This window comes from Coenobita brevimanus, chromosome 110 (genome assembly GCF_032717465.1).
Source record: "Coenobita brevimanus isolate Jiangsu-jjx chromosome 110, ASM3271746v2, whole genome shotgun sequence".
In the NCBI taxonomy this organism is placed as follows: domain Eukaryota; kingdom Metazoa; phylum Arthropoda; class Malacostraca; order Decapoda; family Coenobitidae; genus Coenobita; species Coenobita brevimanus.
The window spans coordinates 24,465,514-24,488,602 of NC_137063.1; the positions used below are offsets into that span (position 1 = coordinate 24,465,514).

Genomic DNA, 23,089 nt, shown 5'->3' on the forward strand with positions numbered 1-23,089 from the left:
ACATGAACAATATGGTAGATGGAATGAACAGTTATGGAAGTCTGTTTGCTGATAATGCAAAGATCATGAAGAAAGGAGAAGTTGAAAAAGATTGTAAAATTCTGCAGGAGGACCTGGATAAGATTCATGACTGGAGCTGGATGTGGGAAATGAAATTCAATGCAAAAAATGTAAAATATTGGAAATGGGTACAAGTACCAAGAGACCACCAGTGAATTATTTGATGGGTAATGAACCAATCACAAAAGTGAGAGAAGAGAATGACTTGGGGTGCTGGTCCAGGATAATTTATCACCTGAAAAACAAATTAACAAGATAGTTTGAGAGACATACAATCTCTTGAGTAACATAAGTGTAGCATTTCATTACCTGGATGAGAAGATGAAAAAATTGACAATGGCTATGATCCACCCCAAGTTAGAATATGCGGCAGTGGTGTGGTCCCAACATAAAAAGAAAGATATAAACAAGATCAAGACAATACAAGGAACAGCAACCAAGGTGGTCCCCAGCCTGGCAGATCTGTCGTACAGGGAAAGGCTGGAAAAACTAGACCTGCCTTCCTCAGAAGAAAGGAGAGAGAAGGGCAACATAACTGTAGTGTTCTGGGTCACGATGGGAGTAGAAAAAATTGACAGAGAAGACCTGTTTGTATGGGATGGAAGAATAACAAGAGCATATCCAAAGAAACTGAAAAAGCTAAGTTGCTTGAGGGATATCAAGAAATATAGTTTTCCATAAAGAAGCACAGACCTATGGAATAGTCTGGACAAAGAGACTGCCCAGCCTAAAAACTTAAACGAGTCCAAAGCAAAATTTGGCTTATCAAGAAACAATAACAGGACCCTACGAGCAAAGCTCATTTCCTGTAGTGTATATCACAACTAGGTAAATACAACTAGGTGAACACACACACACACACACACACACACACACACACACACACACACACACACACTCTTTGCAGCTTGCATAGACGTGCCGGGCAATTAGTTAGGCATTAATTAGGGGATGCAGTGGACGTGCAGTCAGGCCTAGTCATGGATTTTACTTTCCACTAAGTCGACAACCCAGACAAAGATTACATGGCAGAGGTAACTGATGATGATGGTGATGAGGATGATGATGATGATGATGATGATGATGATGATGGTGATGAGGATGAGGATGATGATGATGATGATGATAATGATGATGACAATGACCTAGCCCTTGGTAGAGCAGCTGAGGCCAACGATGAAGAGGAGGACCAGCAGGATGGCATAATGAATGAAGAAGAATGAGTACCAGCGAGACACAGGAAACTATTGGTGAAAAATAGATTAATCAGTTCTTTGGACAAATGCTTGAACAAACATAACTATGACGAATCTGTCCTGTCACATGAGCTCAGGGAGTATGCTTGCATTTCGGAGAAGTCCCAGAGAAAATTAGATGTAGGTAAGTCAATAACATGGATCAATCACACAGAAGGTAGGCCTGTTGAGAATGTATTGCCCAGTGAAGGATGTTTGTTAGGAGAGGCAAGGTCAGCTAATACATGGGAGCTGTTTATAACATCTAACATAGTTGATAATATTAAAATCCATACTACTGTAATAAGAAGATTCATAGTACAATTACTGAAATTTCTAATACAAACAATGCTGAAATATCAACAGATGTTAAGGTGACCGATTCCATTGAATTAAAAAGCTTTTTTGGTCTGCTCATGTATGAGGCTTCTTGGGATGAAATAAATACTGTATTGCTATAACACCTCTCCATGGAAAGGTTTGGTCACCCAATATTTGGAGATGTCATGTCAGTAAAACGATTTGGTTTCTTACATGGCAACATAACTTTTGACAAAAACGATGCCAGACACCAAAGATGGGCACATGATCGGTCTGCAGAACTCAGGGAGCGTTTTGAACAGTTCAATAATTGTTGTTGCTCAGTGTTAGAGAAAGGTGACCTTGACCATTGGTGTAATGTTGTATTAGTGTAGAACCCAAACAGGGTTCAGACAGTACAATAAGAGCAAACCAGTATGCTCTGGCCTCCTATATTAATTTATTAATGCCATTAGACACCCATTTACCTTTAGGACAGCTGTATATTCAGGTAAACCTTCTGGAGAGCCAGGACCACACTACATATGCAGTACAGTCCCAACAGTCAGAGCTCTAGTAAGTCAGTTACAAGCCTCTGTCGACTTTAGAGGTAGGATTACTAGTCTGGATAGAGTGTACATCAGTATAGAGTTATTTGAGTGGCTTCAGACACAAGGTATCTCAGCCTTAGGTACTACTGATTCTACCATAAGGCATACCACCAGAGACAAAGGCAGTCACTGTAAGGGAGGATAGGTTGTATCAAGTTTACTGGAATAAACATGGGGAGGAACTGACACTGAACTCCTATGTAGTACCCACCAAAAGCAAAGGTTAGAAAAATGTGTTACTTCTGAGTAGTGTCTCCTGTATACTTGGCATTAACAAGGATGATGATTTGAAAAAAACAGCTATATTTAAACTGTATTGATTTCACTAAAAGAGGCAATGACATTATGGATCAGAGAATCAGTTTTCATATAGTACACACTAAATCTCAAAGATGGACAATGAATGCCCTTGGTTACATTCTCAACACTGCCAGAGTAAATTCACAGAAAATTTTTTCAGTACATAATAATCAGGATGCGAGAAAAACTGCTTAATCACATATGGCTGGCTGTTAGCGAAGGCACTGTGTAGTCCTCAGATTAAAAGAAGGAAAGTTCAGGCTTGTGGTTTGACCAGGAATACAGTAGCAAAGATGAATTTGATACTAGGACAGGGAGAGGTAGAGGAGGCTGTCCCAAAAGTAACATGAAAATAGGTCAAGGAAATGGCGCATATGTCATTCATGCCTGGAGTCTATCTATGGTCCAGGATACACTCTCAATTGCCCTAAAGTAAAACTGTGCTCATAACAATGTCAAGTATGTCACAAGCACACATGTGATCAGCATTTAAATAGTGTGAAATGCTATGGTAACATGCCCAATCAGTGAAAGTCTTGTTTTGAATACTGAAAATTAATATGCACATTTGCAAATATGTATATATTATGAGTGAGTTTATATTATTATGGATTATATTTTTATGTTTAAAAATTTCCTTATATGATAAATAGATATAAATAGAGACACAGAAGTTGAGGATCTTGCAGCATAAGGATCCTCCAGCTTACTTATATCAGTTGTAAGTGTAGAGTAATAAGGATGTTCGAGTATGTAGGATCAAATACTGTCAGACAGAACAAAGACTAGAAGCATATGCATTGATAGCCCCGAGTTAACGGTCACTACTCTCACTTTCCACCTGTGATGGGCTGTGGGACTCTGAGGGCGCTGTCAGTTAAATGGCACCCGTTGGGACCTTTTTAAGGAACCAGGGGTCGATGCCGCATGGGGTGGATCAGCTGAACTGAAGCATGATCTCAAAGCGGAGAGAAGGAGCTGGGGCCTGACTGACTGCCGCCAGGCAAGGCTCTGGATCTCCACCCCTCATATCCACACTGTGCCTATGCATTAACCAGGGAACAGCTTGTTCGTTGGTTAATCAAGATATGGGGTTTAACCAGGAAACAATGTAACTGTTCTGAGCTGTTTAACAAATCAAGGACTTGCATGTTTCCTGGTTCACAGGTTACTTACAATAGTTTAATGGTGACTTCATGTACAAAGTTTTGGCTGGCTGCCGCATTTCCTCGTGGTGACTATTAACAAAGGATCATGGGAGTGACTTCTGAAGAGACTGACTGACTGACAGACAAAGGTCTTAGGGATAGGCAAGTGACTGACCAGCAGGAGATGACTGATAAACTGACATCAAAAGAGTCTACTGACTAATTTGTTGGTATTTAGGGATTGACTACTGCACTGAATAACTACTGATTTATTTTATTATGTTTGGCAAATAACTGTACATAACTGAATACTTTTTACTGCATTGCTCTGGATATTCCTTGCGACGTAGAAAGAGCAGACAGGGCTACCATGACACAATTGTATATAACTGAATATCTCTGCGTCCTTCAATTCAAATTTACAGTACTCAAATTTAGAAACACCAATGTAATGTATTAGTGAGATCAACAGATTCGGCCTTCTCAAGGACCCTTTCCAGACACAAGTAAGGGGTGAGAAGAAGGTAAACCTTTATTATACAATTGAGGGGCAGGGAGAACAGAAGGTAGGTAAGGCACAAAGCTGTAGATGTGAAATTTTGCAACTATAATGCAATATGCCTGCCTCTTCAAACATTTTTCTACTGTACACTCAACCCCCTGCTATCGCACATTCAGCTATCACGCTTACCTGCTATCACGCACACATCAAATGCACAACCATACATGCTATCACGCACCCCAAGACCGCTATCACGCATCGAGTTTGAAGACAGGCTAAGCGAAACTTATTCACATGGCACTTCATACGAGGTTTGCAGAGGATACGATGGTTAATCGGAACGGTAACGTGGTAAAATTCCCGATTATAGCACGGGCATTTGGAATGTATCTGACCGGATTCCTGCCGAGGACACGACGGGCAAAACAGTGACCAAAACCCATTCGGTTCGAAAGAATATATTGTACTACAGCATTGAAATTTAGCCTAACACTGAATACTTATTAATGTTGTATTTTAAAATAAATATCAATCGTTTTGAAACCCTTATAAAGAGTTAATATTTCTTATGCCGAAAAAACTGTGATGTCGATAAAGTAATCACGTGTTTACAACTGAGACGGGGCTCTGACGACAGTGTGAGGAACATGTGTGATAGTGTCCAAGTTTTGTTCCACTTAAATGTTCCTCAGCCATTCCTGATATAAGGTATCATGTGATACCCCCTTTAGCTGTGGACACTAAAGAAATGGAGACAGCCAAAGAGATCTGGCGGCAACTAAGCCACTCCCAAGCCTCGGAACCCGTCAAACCACCCAAGCCATAATCCTTATAAAAGTTTAATGGCCTTTTATGTTGTTTATTTATTCATTATACTGTTATTATCAATATAATAATGCTTTATTTCATGTTAGAGGAGAGACTGGCAGGAAATCATAGGCATAAAGTGGTTAAAAGTTAGAAAAATGGGCCACCGAAAAACCAATTAGAAATTTTCCCATTGATTGTTCAGTTCAGCTATTGCGTATTCAGCTATCACGCGCGTTTCCTGTGACCAATTAGGCGCGATAGCAGGGGATTGAGTGTACATCTACCGACTTATGTCTTACCTACCTCCTGTTCTCCCCGCTCCTTTCTCACTTGTCATCCATTTGTATAATGAAGGTATACCTGTTTCTCACTCCTTAGTTACACCTGAAGTGGGTCCATGAGGTAAAATCTGCTTTGTTCTCACAAACAGATTATATTTCACACACCACCACAATCCTCATACACCAACACAGTCCTCACAGACCACATGTAAATTAATTAATAAGAATAACCTTTTACTTCTAGAAATTACTGTATTATTATATAATGACCATCCATCCATCCATCATCCAATCTTGTGTTGCCTCATGAGGAGCGTAGGAGCCCAGGGCTAGGCAGTTGGTCCTGGCATTAAAGATGAGAGTGATCAGCCTCACTCATCCCTGAGTGGCATTACATGAGCAATAAACCCCAACCATCCCTTGGATATAAACCTGCACTGGCTCAATCCAATTGGAGCGCAATAATTACCCACTAAACCACCAAGCGCCAAAATTTGGTTATATGGTTACCACCCAGCCAAGTAAATGGTTTCCTGATGTACAGGAAACCATTTGGCTTGTCACTCAGTGCAGAGCCACCCACAGGCAGAAGGAAGAGGAAAGAATGAATGAAAGAAAGACGGAAGAGGGAGTGTAAAGTCACTCGTAGGCAGAAGAACGAGGAAAGACTGAAGGAAAGAAAGACAGAAATGGATGGAAGGAAAGAAGGATGGAGGAGAGGAAAGGGCAGACACCCAAGAGTAGCACTTCACTGAGTGGGTGGATGGTGAGTGCCCCCACCTACCACAATTATATAATGACACTTGAAAAATAAATGTAACCACTTCCTAAATGGTAGAGGTTGGGGAAAGTGGTTGGTGGGAAACATAGCAAGCTGGGTCCTCATCCCATATCCTGGTAACACACTTTTGAGTGTGGCTGAAACTTGCTTAGCTAAATATCATATTCATTCATTAGAAACAAATACAGCTACCGCAAATTGACTAAGGACCTCCCCCCACAAGGTAAGAGAAACACAGAAATCATAGTATATCACAATGTCTATTCGTGAAATGCCATTCATTAATATGAAATCATGTTTCCCTTGTTTTTCAGGACCAGTTGGATGTGTTTTGGCATGGAAGCACTTAAATCTCTAAAGTAATCTAAGGACATTTCTTTGCACCAAACATATGTCAGTTCAGTCCTGAGGTTGCCCAGATTGAATGTCTTCTTCTCTGCCATGATTTTCTTCATCTTTGCCCAGCAGTTGCCTACTGGATTTAGATCCAGACTGTTGCCAGGCCAGTTGAGGACCTCAATCCGATTATCCTGAAGCCATTTTGTCACCTTTCTTGACGTGTGACACGGAGCTGAATCCTGCATGAAAAAGTCTATCTATCTATCTATTGCCAGATGCCTTAATTCCGTATGGGGTGGCCACAAACAAATTGCCTCCACGTCGCACTGTCCCCCACCATTTCACTGCCCTGCTCCCAACTCACACCCCCCTCTCTCATATACCTCTCCATTCCATCCCTCCATCTCATCCTCGGCTTCCTCCTCCCTCTCCCCCCCGTCCACCTCACTCACATACACTCTCCTCATCAGTCTCTCACCCTCCATCCTCTCCACATGGCCAAACCACCTCAGTGTGTTCCTCATAACGCTTCCTATCACATCCACATCCACACCACAATGCTCCATTATATCCCCATTTATCAGCCTGTCTCTCCATGTGACTCCACAGGTTCCTCTTAAATAACTCATTTCCACTGCTCTCACTCTTGACTTGTGTCCTTCCAACAACGTCCAAGCTTCACTTCCATACGTTAGAGTTGGTATCACAATACTGTCATGTAGTAACTTTTTCACTTCCATGCTCACTTCCCTGTTCCTTATCACAGCTTTCAAGGAACCAGCAACCTTTCTTCCTTGTTGTACCCTTTCAAGCACTTCACCCTCCAAACTTCCATCCTTACTCATTACACTCCCCACGTACTTAAATGTACTCACATTTTCCATTTCCTCACCATCAAACCTCACTGTACATTCACTGACTTCATCTCTCTCAAAGACCATCATTTTACTCTTTCCTACATTCACCTTTAAATTCCGTTTCTTACACACTCTCCCAAACTCATCGACCATGCCTTGCAGCTCCCCTTCGTCTTCACATAACAACACAGTATCATCTGCAAACAACAGTACAGGGAGTTTCCAAACATTACTCTCTCTCACTAAGGCACCTATGAATAGCAAACAAGTATAACAAATGATTTTCAGAACTTGAATGTACCAGCCACCATTCAATCATGTTCTTAGGAAGAAAGTACAGGCCTCCCCTTCCCATTTCACCTGAGAAACACCCTCATACCATTACTGATTGTGGGTGCTCAACAGTTGGCACTGTGTAAGCAGGGTCATATCGACTACGGGAGGCTGGGTGACGAACCTTGGCAGAATGCACCTGGAACACTTGAAATGTGCTTTCATCGGAAAGCATAACTTTTCTCCACTCATCTGATGTCCAGTATGCATACTTCTTGGCAAACTGAATGCGCTGCTTCTTCATGTAGTCAGTGAGAAGTGGTTTCTTGACTGCGGTGTGGCTTGGCAAACCCAGCACCTTCTGCAAGTGGTGTTGGATAGTTCAAATTGAGACGTCCTTTAACAGCTGGGGATGCATTCTCTTCAACTCTGCTACTGTCAGTCGAGGATTTTGATTACTTCCCTCTTCAGAAGCACATCTGTACCTCTGGAAGTCATTCTCTTCTTTCCACCGCCAAGCTTGTGCTATGGTATAACATTAGGTGGCAAGCCACACGCTGCAGCAAGAATCTTCATGACAGTCGAATTTGTGCGTCCAGTACGTTAACAAATTGTGTTGATAGGGACATTATCCTGCCTCCATGCAATGATACGGACCCTTTCATCCCCTGAGAAGTACTTTCCAGGCATGACAACTCAATTCTAGGAAAATAATAGGGTAAACAGCAATGCATACGAAAACAGAGGGAGGTGCAAGCTCGGAGCGAAAGGGAACAAATACTTCCACTCTTGCTTCTAGACAAGCACTGACGTACTAAGTGTTTCACCACCTCCAGCAAACACCAGAGGAGTTGCTAGCTACTTCTTGCCCCAAAAATTCACTTGGTAGAGGTAGAAACACAAAGCAAAGACAGACAACTCTCCCATAGCAATTCTGTGTGTAGGTCCTAAGTCAATTTGCAGTGGGTTTATATAGTAGCATTATCACCGTCATCATTATCATCTTCATCATCATCATCATCGTCATCATCATGTATAGTCCATTTTTAGTCCACTGCAGGACTGGACTCTCCACTCAGGGAGGTTTTAGCCAGGAAGCCGTAACTCACACTAGCAGAGGACGGGTTGGGAAGGGGTATGAATGGAAGAGGTGGGGTGCATGTGATATGGCTGATGTGTCCAGTGGTTGCGTGTGTTGACAGTCTGTATTTTGATGTTCTGATGACCCCAGCACATAAGGTGCAAACTCAATTAACAGCCTGGTACCCACCTGCTACTAGGTGAACAGGAACCCAGGGGGCTTGGAAAATTGTCCAACAATTCCACCGGTCCGGGAATCAAATTATCCACAAAATACTTCATGCATGACTTATATTCTGGTCATGGTTCAACTAAACTATGATTTCTAAAAACCTATTTGTTCAGTTGCTCTAGAGATTTTGCTGCTATTGCTACTTCTGTTATTTTCATGTATAACCAGAAATAACTTGGCATTGAATAATTACTGAATAAAGAAATACCCAACCAGTACAGTACTTGTATCATTTACTTGCTTATATTATCACATTTCCTTAACTAATACCTTTCTTTCCATCAACCAGTCTAGCCAGCAGTGGAAAAAGTAAATCCACTGAAAGTGGGTTTCCGAGTTATGATGGTGAGGGAGAGAGGGAGGGAGAGTACTAGTGGTGAACAGTGAGGGAGAGAGATGATGGTGATGAAAAAATGGTGGTGGTAAGAGGGGAGGGTAGGGTAGAAGGGATAGTAGTGGTGAGTGTGAGGGTAATGGAGGGAGGGACTTTGGTGGTGAGGGATGAAGCCTGGGAGGTGGTGGGTGTACGTGGGAGGAAGGGAGGTTGGGTGGTGGTGGTAGTGGTGGTGATGATGAGGAAGATGCATAAGCTAACAATCTCCTCTGTGTGTGTGTGTTTGTGTGTGTATTTACCTTTTTGTATTTACCTATTTGTAGTATACAGGCATTGAGCAATGCTCGTGTTGTCCTGTCTCCATATCCACATTTATCAAGTTACACACATGAATGTTTTTCTCATGCACCACCTCTTTGTCTAAGTCATTCCAAATATTTAAGTATTTACCTAATATACCTAATTGTGATATACACGGAATGTACTATGCTCGTGGGTTTCCATCGCTGTTTCTCAATAAGTCAAATTTAGCTTTAAACTCATTTAAGTTTTTAGACTGGACAATCTCTTTGTCCAGGCTATTCCATAAGTCTATACTTCTGTAAGGAAAGCTATATTTCTTAATATCCTTCAAGCAGCTTGACTTTTTCAATTTCATTCCGTGTCCTCTTGTTGCTCTCTTATCCCATACAAACAGATCTTCTTTGTCAATTTTATCTACTCCCACCATGGTCCTGAATACTGCAATCATGTCTCCCCTCTTTCTCCTTTCCTCTAAGGAAGGCAAATCCAGTTTTTCCAGCCTCTCTCCGTATGACAGGTCTGTCAGACTGGGGACCATCTTGGTTGCTGTTCTTTGTATTCTCTCAATCTTGTTTATATCTTTCTTTTTGTGTGGGGACCACACTACCGCTGCATATTCTATCCTGGGGCGGATCATGGCCATTATCAATTTTTTCATCATCTCCTCATCCATATAATGAAATGCTACTCTGTGTGTGTGTGTGTGTGTGTGTTCTTACCCAATTGTATCTTTACAGGAATGAGTCAAGCTCGTATTGTCCCGTGTTTTAAACCATAATTATCGTACATATCCTTAAATTTATGAATTGTTTTGGCACACACTATTTCATTTGGTAGTGCATTCCACTGATCAACTGCCCTATTTGGGAAACTAAATTTCCTTATGTCTTTTCACCTCTCTTTTTATGCAGTCCTTTGCAGTGTCCTCTTGCTGATATCCCCATAGGTTATTTAATCATTTATGTCTATTTTCTCCTTCCCTGATAAGCATTTATATATCATAATCATGTCTCCTCTTTTCCTTCTCTCCTGTAGTGTAGGCAGATTCAGTTTTTCTAGTCTTTCTTCATAGCTTAGATCCCTTAAACTTGGTACCCATCTTGTAGCGGCCCTTTGAATTTTTTCAATCTTATCTATTTGTTTTTTGAGATGAGGATTCCAGACTACTGACGCATACTCCAGGGTTGGTCTGATGAATGATGTTATTATCTTTCTTAGCACGTCTTCATTTATGTATGTGAATGCTGTTCTCATAATTGCAAGCCAACGGCCATACCACGTTGAGTACACCACTTCCCGTCCAATCAGCAAAGTTAAGCAACGTTGGGTCTGGTTAGTACTTGGATGGGTGACCGCCTGGGAACACCAGATGCTGTTGGCATAACGTTCTCCCTACGTGTCAAGTGGGGTTGGTGGAGGATTAGTGCCCTTCCCTGTAAAACAATTAACTCTAAGCCCTTGGCCACCCTGTTTGGGATACATGGCGTCTGGTATACATGTTCCGTACCTTCTCACTGATGCGGTAAACTGGGGATAATCTATTATTAATAATCACACCTAGGTCCTTCTCTCCTTCTGATGTGTGTAGGGTTTTATTTCCTAACTTATAATCCCAATCAGGTCATTTTCCACTTTTAACAAACTTGATTACATGATACTTGTCCACAATGAATTCCATTTGCCATGTACTGCTCCATTCATGAAGTTTATTTAATTCTTCTTGTAGCTCTTTACAAGAGTCTGCATTAGTAATTGACCTTTGTATTTCTGCATCATCGGCAAACATATTTAGATAGCTTTCATTTCCAATGTTGCTATTTATATCATTTACATACACTAAAAACATGATTGGTGCCAGCACTGAGTCCTGTGGAACTCTGCTAGTCACTTCTCTCCATGATGAGTAATTTCCACTTAGTACTGTTCTCATTTCTCTTTTTTTGAGAAAATCTTGCATCCAACAATACAGCTTGCCTCAAATTCCACCTTGATGGTACAGTTTCCATAAAAGCCTTCGGTGCGGTACTCTGTCAAATGATTTCTTAAAATCTAAATAGATACTGTCCACCCATCTTTCTCATTTCTGTAATGTTTCTGTTACTCGACCATAGTATCTCAACAGATCAGTAACAAAAGATTTTCCTTTTCTGAAACCAAATGTCTTTCTGTTATCATATTGTGTTCTACTAGATGATTTACCCAAGCTTTTCTTATCAGCTTTTCTAATACCCTGTCTTCTGTGTGTGTGTGTGTGTGTGTGTGTGTGTGTGTGTGTGTGTGTGTGTGTGTGTGTGTGTGTGTGTGTGTGTGTGTGTGTGTGTGTGTGTGTGTGTGTGTGCATTTATTTACCAAGTTGTATTTATTTACCTAGTTGTAATATACAGGAAATGAGCTATGCTCGTGGGGTCCTGTCTCTGTTTCTCAATAAGTCAAATTTTGCTTTAAACTTGTTTAAGTCTTTTGACTGGACAATCTCTTTGTCTAGGTCATTCCACAGGATCATACATCTATAAGGAAAACTATATTTCTTGATATCCTACAAGCAGCTTGGCTTCTTCAGTTTCATTCCGTGTCCTCTTGTTACTCTCTTATCCCAAAAAAACATCTTCTCTGTCAATTTTAACTACTTCTATCATGGTCCTGAACAATGCAATCATGCAGCCCCTCTCTCTCCTTTCCTCTAAGGAAGGCAAATCCAACTTTTCCAGCCTCTCTCTGTACGACATATCTTCCAGACTGAGGACCGTCTTAGTTGCTGTTCTATGTATTCTCTCAATCTTGTTTATATCTTTGTATGGGGACCACAGTACTGCTGCATATTCTAACCTGGGGCGGATCATAGCCACTATCAATGTTTTCATCATCTCCTCATCCATGTAATGAAATGCTACTCTTATGTTAGTCAAGAGTTTATACGTCTCTCTAACTGTCTTGTTAATATGTATTTCAGGAAAAAAACTATCCTGGACCAGCACTCCCTAATCTTTCTCTTCTCTCATTTTTGTAATAGGTTCATTACCCATCAAACAATTCAGTGATGGCCTCCTGGTACTTTTACCCATTTCCAATATTTTACATTTCTTTGCACTGAATTTCATTTCCCACTTCTGGCTCCAATCACGTATCCTATCCAGATCTTCCTGCAGCATTTTACAGTCCTCCTCTGCCTCTACCTTCCTCAGGATCTTTGCATCATCAGCAAACACACTTGTATAACTGTTCACTCCATCTACCATACCATTAACGTAAATCAGGAACATTACTGGTGCCAACACAGAGCCCTGTGGGACTCCACTTGTTACCTCCCTCCATCCAGACATCCTATCCTTTATAAGTCCTCATTTGTTTGTCTCTCAAAAAATCTCTCATCCATTCCAAGAGGTTCCCCTTCAGTCCTCCAATGTGCTCTAGTTTCCAACCCTCTCTCTCCTGAAGCATGTCAATCGCTCTTGAGTAAAAACTCAACAAGTTGGAATCACATGACCTTCCACTTCTAAATCCAAACTGACTATCAGCCAAAATATTCATCTCTTCCAGATATTTTACCCATCTATCATTCAGAATTCTCTCGCACAATTTTGCGACCATGCTGGTTAGAGACACTGGTCTATAATTCAGGGGTTCTTCCCTGTTTCCTCCCTTATAAACTGGTACCACATTTTCCCACTTCCATTCTTGAGGCACTTTCCCCCCATCCAGAGAACACACAAATAAAGCGTGAATTTAATCTGCCAGTTGTTCTCTGCCTTCCTTCGGTACCCATTCAGAGATTCCATCTGGTCCTGAGGCTTTCCTTACATCTTGAGTTTCCAGTAATTTATACACTTCCTGTACTTCCACTGTTATATCTTTCATAACTACATTTCTAGTCACTCCCTCCCCTTCCATAAACTCCTTTTCATTCGTGAAAACTGACTGGAAAAGTTTGTTCATTATTTCAGCTTGCATTGACACATCTTTATAGACCTCTCCTTCTACTTTCAGTTTGGTGATTCCTTCCTTTTGTTTCAATTTGCCATTGACAAATCTATAAAACAGTTTGGGTTCATCCTTACATTTGTCCATTATAACTTCTTCAAAGTTCCTTTCTTCCTCTCTACATATTCTTGTATATTCATTTCTAGTTCTTTTATATTCTTCCTTTGTTCTCTTATTACCTCTCTTCCTCCAGTTATTCCATGCCATGTCCCTCTCTTTTTTTGCTATCATACATCTTCTATTAAACCACTCCTTTTTCCTGTTTTCTTTCCCTCTTACTCTTGGCACATATTTTTCCACTCCCGAATTATAGAGGTCTAGAAAGTTATCCCACTTCCTCTGTATCACTCCTGTTTCTCTGAATTTTCTCCAATCCGCATTTTCAAAGAATTTTCTCAATCCTGTAAAGTTTGGTTTCCCAAAGTTGTATCTTCCTTGCCTATAAAACTTGTCTCTTGGCACCGCGTTCCCTATTATCATCTGGAACTCAATGACCACATGATCACTTTTTCCTACAGAACAAAGATATTTCAAAGATTCTATTACATCGGGTTCTTTGGTTAACAGTAAATCTAATCTTGTTGGTGTGTCATCACCTCAGAATCTTGTCTCTTCTTTAACCCACTGCGTCATCACATTGTTCACAGTTACATTTAACAGTATAGTGCCCCATGAATCTTCACCGCCTCGCGAGTCCCACTCCTCCCAGTTCACCTCTTTGCAATTAAAGTCCCCCATTAAAATTATATTGTTGCTTTTCTCAATCACTTTCTGTACATAATTACCCATGTCTGTCAACATTTCCTGGTATTCATCATCATTCCATGCTTTTGTCTTAGGGGGAACATATACTACTCCCATATTATCTCCCACCATTCTCTCCAGTTTCTAGTTTCATATTTTCTCACTTCAGCCCTACCCTCTCCCACTTCCACAATATCTACATTTATGTTGTTCTTCACTGCTATCATCACTCCTCCTCCTGTTTTTTTCTTTTCTGTGTTTGTGTGTGTGTGTATTTACGTATTTGTAGTATACAGGAACTGAACAATGCTCATGTTGTCCTGTCTCCATATCCACATTTATCAAGTCTACCTTTACACACATGAATGTTTTTCTCATGCACCACCTCTTCGTCTAAGTCGTTCCAAATATTTAAGTATTTACCTAATATACCTAATTGTGATATACACAGAATGTACTATGCTCGTGGGTTTCCATCGCTGTTTCTCAATAAGTCAAATTTAGCTTTAAACTCATTTAAGTTTTTAGCCTGGACGATCTCTTGGTCCAGGCTATTCCACATGTCTATACTTCTGTAAGGAAAGCTATATTTCTTGATATCCTTCACGCAGCTTAACTTTTTCAATTTCATTCCGTGTCCTCTTGTTGCTCTCTTATCCCATACAAACAGATCTTCTTTGTCAGTTTTATCTACTCCCACCATGGTCCTGAACACTGCAATCATGTCTCCCCTCTTTCTCCTTTCCTCTAAGGAAGACAAATCCAGCTTTTCCAGCCTCTCTCTGTATGACAGGTCTGCCAGACTGGGGACCATCTTGGTTGCTGTTCTTTGTATTCTCTCAATCTTGTTTATATCTTTCTTTTTGTGTGGGGACCACACTACCGCTGCATATTCTAACCTGGGGCGGATCATGGCCATTATCAATTTTTTCATCATCTCCTCATCCATATAATGAAATGCTACTCTTATGTTAGTCAAGAGTTTATACTTCTCTCTAACTATCTTGTTAATATGTTTTTCAGGTGACAAACTATCTTGGACCTGCACTCCCAAATCTTTCTTTTCTCTCATTTTTGTGATTAATTCATTACCCAACAAATAATTCAGTGATGGCCTCCTGGTACTTTTACCCATTTCCAATATTTTACATTTCTTTTCGTTAAATTTCATTTCCCGCATCCGGCTCCAATCATTATCCTATCCAGATCCTCCTGCAGCATTTTACAATCCTCCTCAACCTCTACCTTCCTCAAGATCTTTACATCATCAGCAAATAGACTTGCATAACTGTTCACTCCATCTACCATATCATTTACGTAAATCAGGAACATTACTGGCACCAACACCGAGCCTTGAGGGACTCCACTTGTTACTTCCCTCCATCAAGACATCCTATCCTTTATTACTGTCCTCATTTGTCTGTCTCTCAAAAAGTCTCTCATCCATCCCAGGAGTTTCCCCTTCAGTCCTCCTATATACTCTACATCCACATTAGTCTCTTATGGGGTACTTTGTTGAAGGTCTTCTCTAAATACACACAATCCACCCAATCATCTCTCTCTTGTACCACGTTAATCGCTCTTGAGTTAAAGCTCAACAAGTTGGAAACACTTCTGAATCCAAAATGATATTCAGCCAAAATGTTCATCTCTTCTAGATATTTTATCCATCTGTTTTTCAGGATTCTCTCAGACAATTTTGTGACCATGCTGGTTAGAGACACTGGTCTATAATTCAGGGGTTCTTCCCTGTTTCCTCCCTTATAAACTGGTACCACATTTGCCCTCTTCCGCTCTTGTGGCACTTTCCCCTCTTCCAGAGAACACACAATTAAACTGTGAATTTTATCCGTCAGTTGTTCTCTGCATTCCTTCAGTACCCAATTAGAAATTCCTTCAGGTCCTGGGGCTTTCCTTACATCATGAGTTTCTAGTAATTTATACACTTCCTGTACCTCCACTTTTATATCTTTTATCACCGGTACATTTCCAATCACTCTCTCCCCTTCTACAAACTCTTTTTCATTATTGAAAACAGACTGGAAACATTTGTTCAATATTTCACTTTGCACTGCTGCATCTTCATAGACCTCTCCTTTTACTTTCAGTTTGGTGATTCCTTCCTTTTGTTTCAGTTTGCCATTAACAAATATATAAAACAGTTTGCGTTCATCCTTGCATTTGTCTATTATACCTTTTATAAAATTCCTTTCTTCTTCTCTACATATTCTTGCGTAATCATTTCTAGTTCTTTTATAATCTTACTTTGTTCTGTTGTTACCTCTCTTTCTCCAGTTGTTCCACGCCATGTCCCTCTCTTTTTTTGCTATCATACAGCTTCTATTAAACCACTCCTTTTTCCTGTTTTGTTTCCCCCTTACTCTTGGTACAAATTTTTCCACTCCCGAATTATAGAGGTCTAGAAAGATATCCCACTTCCTCTGTATCTCTCCTGTTTCTCTTAATTTTTTCCAATCCGCATTTTCGAAGAATTTTCTCAATCCTGTAAAATTTGCTTTCCCAAAGTTGTATTTTCCCTGCCTATAAAGCTCGTCTCTTGGTTCGACGTTTCCTATTAATATCTGGAACTCAATGACCACATGATCACTTTTTCCTATAGGACAGAAATATTTCAAGGATTCTATTACGTCGGGTTCTTTGGTAAACAGTAAATCTAACCTTGCTGGTGTGTCCTCACCTCGAAACTGTGTCTCTTCTTTGACCCATTGCATCATCACATTATTCATTATTATATTTAATAATATTGTGCCCCACGAATCTGCGCTGCCTCCTGAGTCCCATTCCTCCCAGTTAAAGTCACGGACCAAAATTATATTGCTGCTTTTCTCAATTATATTTTGTAAATAACTAGCCATATCTGACAACATCTGGTATTCATCATCATTCCATGCTCTCGTCTTAGGGGGAACATACACTACCGCCATATCTCCCTTGCCATTCTCTCCAGTTTCTAATTTCATATATATCACTTCAGCCCTGCCTTCTCCCATTTCCACAGTATCTACATTTATGTTGTGCTTCACTGTTATCATCACTCCTCCTCCCGTTTTTTCTTTTCTATCTTTTCTGCACAGTTTGTATTTACCATCTCCCAAATGAACATCAGTATCTTCTCTTAATTTGGTCTCTACAAAGCACATGACATCGGGTTCATGTTCCCTCAAGAAATTGTTAATTTCAAGCTTTGCCGACATTAAACCATCAACATTAGTATATACCACCTTCAAATTATTTTTGATGTTTTTTATACCCTCTTCTCTCCTTCTCTCCGTCAGTATCACTTCCTCAATTTCTGATCTTTCATAGCCATCCCCCTTAGTTTCTGTCACTTCTATTTCCTCACATACCACTTCCTTACTTTCATATCCATCACTCTCCAAAAAATAGTTTTACATTCTTCCTCTGTCCTCTTATCATTTTTTTCCTTTACTTGTTCCTTCGATGATTTTAAAACTTCTCTTTCTTCTTCAATCAAATCTTTTCTTATTATAATATTTTCCATCCCTGCCTCTTTGCTTAGTTTCCAGGTCAATTTAAGTATATCATTTACAACACTTTCTGATGACAACTTGACTCTCATTGGTTTTGTTTCCCCTTTCTTATAAGGCCCTAACCTCCTTACTTCCTCAATTTCTTTTTCCCACTTGTCTCCTTCAGGATCAATCTTGCCTAATATTCTTCTCACCAGGTTTGTGTCTCTCTCGAGCCTCACGGATCTAACCTTTTCTTCCTCTTCCCTGTTTCCAAATATTACCACACATCTGTTCCTTTCTACAGTTTCTCTCACTATTTTCTCTTTTTTCTTCAATATTTTCACTATATTTTTTTCCATTTTTTTCTTGTTCATTTCCCTTTCTTCCTGAATGATTTCCCTTAAGCTGACCACTTCTTTCTGTTCTTCTACATGTGCCCACTTTGCCTTATGCTCTTCTAATACACTACTCACCTTCTCCGTTTTATTACTACTCTCTTCTAGTTTTCCCCTCAATTCGATATTTTCTCACTTCAAATTCCTGATTTCCTCATTCGCCGTCTCATTGGACTGGATCAGACTCTGTATAGTAGTCTCGGTATTTTCAGATATATCCTTTAACACTAAATTCTCCATTTTCTTTTCAAGTTCACTAATCCTCATAATCAATGTTTGAACCAAATCCATGACATTAGTATTACTATCAAATCCTGGAAATTCGAGTCCCCTCAATGTTTACATTATCGGCCATGTCTGAGATTGGTTACCATACCAAAAACAGCTGTTACCGAAAATACTACAAACATTCATGTATACTCTCTGCCAATACATCTTTACATTTTTGGTAGTCTATATTAATTTACAGTATTTTAAACTTAAAACAAGACCATAAGAGACAGGACAAGCATAATTCCAGAAAACTACTTAAAGTTTGCAGCGGTGGCTGGGAGCAGTCGAGATATGTCCGTTCGCTCTGGCTGACAGTGTGTGTGTGGCTGAGAATTTAAGTGTTAAGTGCCCAGTAAAATATGTCATATATATGTGTGTGTGTGTGTATGAACACGCATGCCTGGGTGCAGTTCGATATGTTTGGCGGCACCTCCCAGCAACAGCGCCGATGAGTCTGAAATCATTCATCTTAGTTCGTCATACCAGTAATATTACTCAAGATTCTTTTTATGATACTAGGGTCGTAAGTGTGGGAAATCGCCATAGGATGCATCAAACAGGGTTAAACCAATGTGCAGACAACATGGCCTTCACCTTAACTGGTGCCTTAGAACCAAAACCAAGTACCTAACAAAAATATATATCGTATTCTGGTAAAGTATAGCATTAACACTAAAAAATTACTTTCACTTGGCATTACCATAATAATTTACTTTGGTCCTGCAAAGTTTATGGTAAAAAAAAAAAAAAGAAAAAAAGAAAAAAAATCTATCTATCTATCTATTGCCAGACGCCTCAATCCCGTTTGGGGTGGCCACAAACAAATCGCCTCCAAGTCGCCCTGTCCCCCGCCATTTCACTGCCCTGCTCCCAACTCACACCCCCCTCTCTCATATACCTCTCCACCCCATCCCTCCATCTCATCCTCGGTCTCCCCCTCCCTCTTCCACCCTCCACCTCACTCACATACACTCTCTTCATCAATCTTTCACCCTCCATCCTCTCCACATGGCCAAACCACCTCAGTGTGTTCCTCACAACGCTTCCTATCACATCCACATCCACACCACAACGCTCCTTTATATCCTCATTCGTCAGCCTGTCTCTCCACGTGACTCCACAGGCTCCTCTTAAATAACTCATTTCCACTGCTCTCACTCTTGACTTGTGTCCTTCCAACAATGTCCAAGCTTCACTTCCGTACGTTAGAGTTGGTATCACAATACTGTCATGTAGTAACTTTTTTACTTCCATGCTCACTTCCCTGTTTCTTATCACTGCTTTTAAGGAACCAGCAACCTTTCTTCCCTGCTGTACCCTTTCAAGCACTTCACCCTCCAAACCTCCATCCTTACTCATCACACTACCCAAATACTTAAACGTACTCACATTTTCCAATTCCTCACCATCCACCCTCGCTGTACATTCACTGACTTCACCTCTCTCAAAGACCATCACTTTACTTTTCCCTACATTCACCTTTAGGTTCCGTTTCTTACACACTCTCTCAAACTCATCCACCAAGCCTTGCAGCTCCCCTTCGTCTTCACTCAACAACACAGTATCATCTGCAAACAACAGGACAGGGAGTTTCCAAACACTATCCTCTCTCACCAGGGCCACTCCAACATCCACTACCCTACCTTGTACCTCTTTTATTACCCCATCCATGTACAGATTGAACAACCATGGAGACATGACACATCCCTGTTTCAAACCAACTTTCACAGAGAAAAATTCACTTAGTTCACCATCCACACGCACTGCAGCCTTCGCACCATCGTACATACTCTTCACAGCATTCAACAACTTCCCATCTACTCCATATATTCTTAACACTTTCCACAATCCTTGTCTATCCACCCTGTCATATGCTTTCTCCAAATCCATGAAAGCCGCATACAACTTCTTTCCCTTCTCTAGAAACTTTTCCACTAAAGATCTAAGAATGAATATCTGATCTACACAACCTCTTCCCTTCCTAAAGCCTCCCTGTTCTTCTCCAACTAATTTCTCTGTTCTTTCTCTAACTCTGTCTATAAGTAACCTACCATACACTTTTCCTATTATACTAAGAAGACAAATGCCCCTATGATTACCACACACTTCTTTTTCCCCTTTTCCTTTGTACAAGGGAATAATTATACCTGACTTCCAATCCTCCGGGACTCTACCTTCCTCCCAGGCCAATCTGCACATCTTCCACATCCATTCTACTACTCTCTCTCCCCCATGCTTCAGCATTTCACCACACACTCCATCAATTCCTGGGGCTTTCCCCGATTTAACTTTCTTCATTGCTTCCACAACTTCCATCCTACTGATTTCTTCCTGTCTTCTCACCTCCCTCCTTCTCCCAGCCATTCCCCAGCCACTTATACTCGCATTACTTCCATCCTCCACGTTCAACAATTCCTTAAAGTGTTCTCTCCATCTGCTCACTTTTTCTCCCTTCTCCACTAGTAATCTACCATTTTTATCTTTCACTCCCCTGCTAACTTCACTTCCACCCTGTCTTACTCTTTTCACTTCTCTCCAGAACATTTTCTTACAGTCCCTCCACTTTACACTCAAATTCCTTCCAAATTCTTCATCCACTCTCTTTACTCTCTCTTACTAATCTTTTCACCTCTCTCTTCCTTTCCACATATAACTCTCTCTTCCGCCTCTCAACTTCTTCCACGCCCCTATTTCTCATCCATTCATTGTATGCTTTCTTCTTTTGTGCCACAGCCTGTTTCACCTCTTCAGTCCACCACGCTGTTCCTTGCACCCCCCCGTCTTCTCTTCCTTCCACACACCACATCACATGCTGCACATATTTCTTCTGTAAATATCTTACACACACCTTCCACGTCTCCCATCTGCTCCAATTCATATTTGCCCAATCGTTCCTCCACTTCTCTCTTATACTCTGCCTTTTTCTCATCCTCTTGTAACCTTTCCACTCTCCTTGCAACTACTCCTTCCTCTCGTCATTCCCTTCTTCTATTCCTCCATCTTACTTGCAACCTAATTCTGGCCACCACCAAGTAGTGGTCAGAAAGTCCACTCCCCCAACCTCTATACACTCTTGCATCCTTTACACATCTTCGCATCCTTTCATCCACACACACATAATCAATCATTGCCTTCCTTTCATTCAGTTCACCACCCACCCTTCTCATCACTCGCCATGTATACCTGTGGATCATTTTATGCCTGAAGAGGGTATTGGCTATTACCAACCCCCTCCCAGCACAAATGTCCACTAGCGCACTGCCATTCTCATCTATCTCAGCAGGCACACCCCACTCACCAACTATTCCATCCACCTTCACATTACCAACTTTACCATTCATATCACCAATCAAAAACACTCTCTCACTCCTTCCAAACTTTTCCATGCACACTTCCACATTTGTCCAGAACTCTTCTCTCACTCTTCTAGCACGATCTTGCGTTGGCGCATACACACACACAATTGCCCACATTTGTATTCCAACTTTCAACTTTACCCACACAATCCTTGACCCAACTGATCCATACTGTCTTATGCTCTTCTTCCATCTTTTACTCACAACTATACACACTCCTTCCTTTGCCCTCTCATTCTCATCTACTCCTGCACATATACCCCATCCATACTCCCATTCTCTCACACTTTCTCCTCTCCATTTTGTTTCAGTTATTCCACATACATCCACTTTCGCATCCTCAAGCACCTGGACAATCTCTCTCTCATATATATGTGTGTGTGTGTGTAACTAATCATTTACCACCACCACCACCACTGCCACTATACTCACCCTCATCCTATTTTCCATTGACAGATGGCATAGGTAACATTCAGTAATACAGGATAAAGAAAACATAAAAGTAACAGGATTTAAGTGTTAAGTGCCCAGTAAAACATGCCACATATCTACAGTCGCGACAGCGAGAGGTGGCGGAGAAGCGCCTCCCTCAGGGAGGACTGAGGAAAAGGCTTTCCTTCTCTCGTCCCTGATTGGTCTACGGTGATGGGCAGAATGGGGAGGTGTGAGAGCGCTTATATTTCCCTCATAGTACCGTCACCAAATTGATCGCCATGGTTCGAAGCTTTATTTATTGCTACAGCAGTTAATATGTGTACACAGACTATTACCTGTGGTATATCACAATACATACAGGTGTGCATGTTGATATTCTAGAATATGAAAGTCCAGCCAAAAATATTTAAGGAGTAAAACATTAGAAAGGACAGGATAATACTCACCATAAGCCAAAATCAGGGAGAGAGAGAGAGAGAGAGAGAAGAATACAGAAAGAGAAACACGTGTGCTTTGAGGAAGTGGTAATGACAAGATCAGGTCCACCGGGACATACTTGTCAATCCTAAGCCCCTTTCTTCTCTCCCCTACCCCGTCGCTCCGGAGGGCGTACATGCATGCATTCAGACATATATTTATACATACAGTGTGTGTGTATATATATATACTGTATATATATATATATATATATATATATATATATGGGAATTAAGCAATGAGTGTACACAATCATAAAATAATCTATGTAAGCTTTGTCATGTCACTTTAAAGCACTGGACGAAACTTTTGAAATAATTCTTTAGTAAAATTCTCATGCTTGTGAATCTCAGCTGTTTCTCTCAGAAAAACCATAAAGAAGGATTTATGTACCATATGGTTGGGAAATATTCATTCAGAATAAACTGGCTTAAACCAACACGAACAGGAGCATCGCTCATTGTGAAAACATTGTTCACCTGTGTCAAGAT

General features: G+C 40.7%; 1 protein-coding gene and 1 non-coding gene across 2 annotated transcripts in view; one reads left to right on the top strand and one right to left on the bottom strand.

Moving 5' to 3' along the window:
- dock (SH2/SH3 adaptor protein dock) overlaps positions 1-23,089 on the bottom strand; it is a 340,556-nt gene that overhangs the window by 138,150 nt on the left and 179,317 nt on the right. The gene's annotated exons all lie outside the window — the stretch shown is intronic.
- Positions 10,709-10,827, top strand: LOC145417694 (5S ribosomal RNA). Its single transcript, XR_013900557.1, has one exon. It is a non-coding gene; the product is annotated as a 5S ribosomal RNA (ribosomal RNA).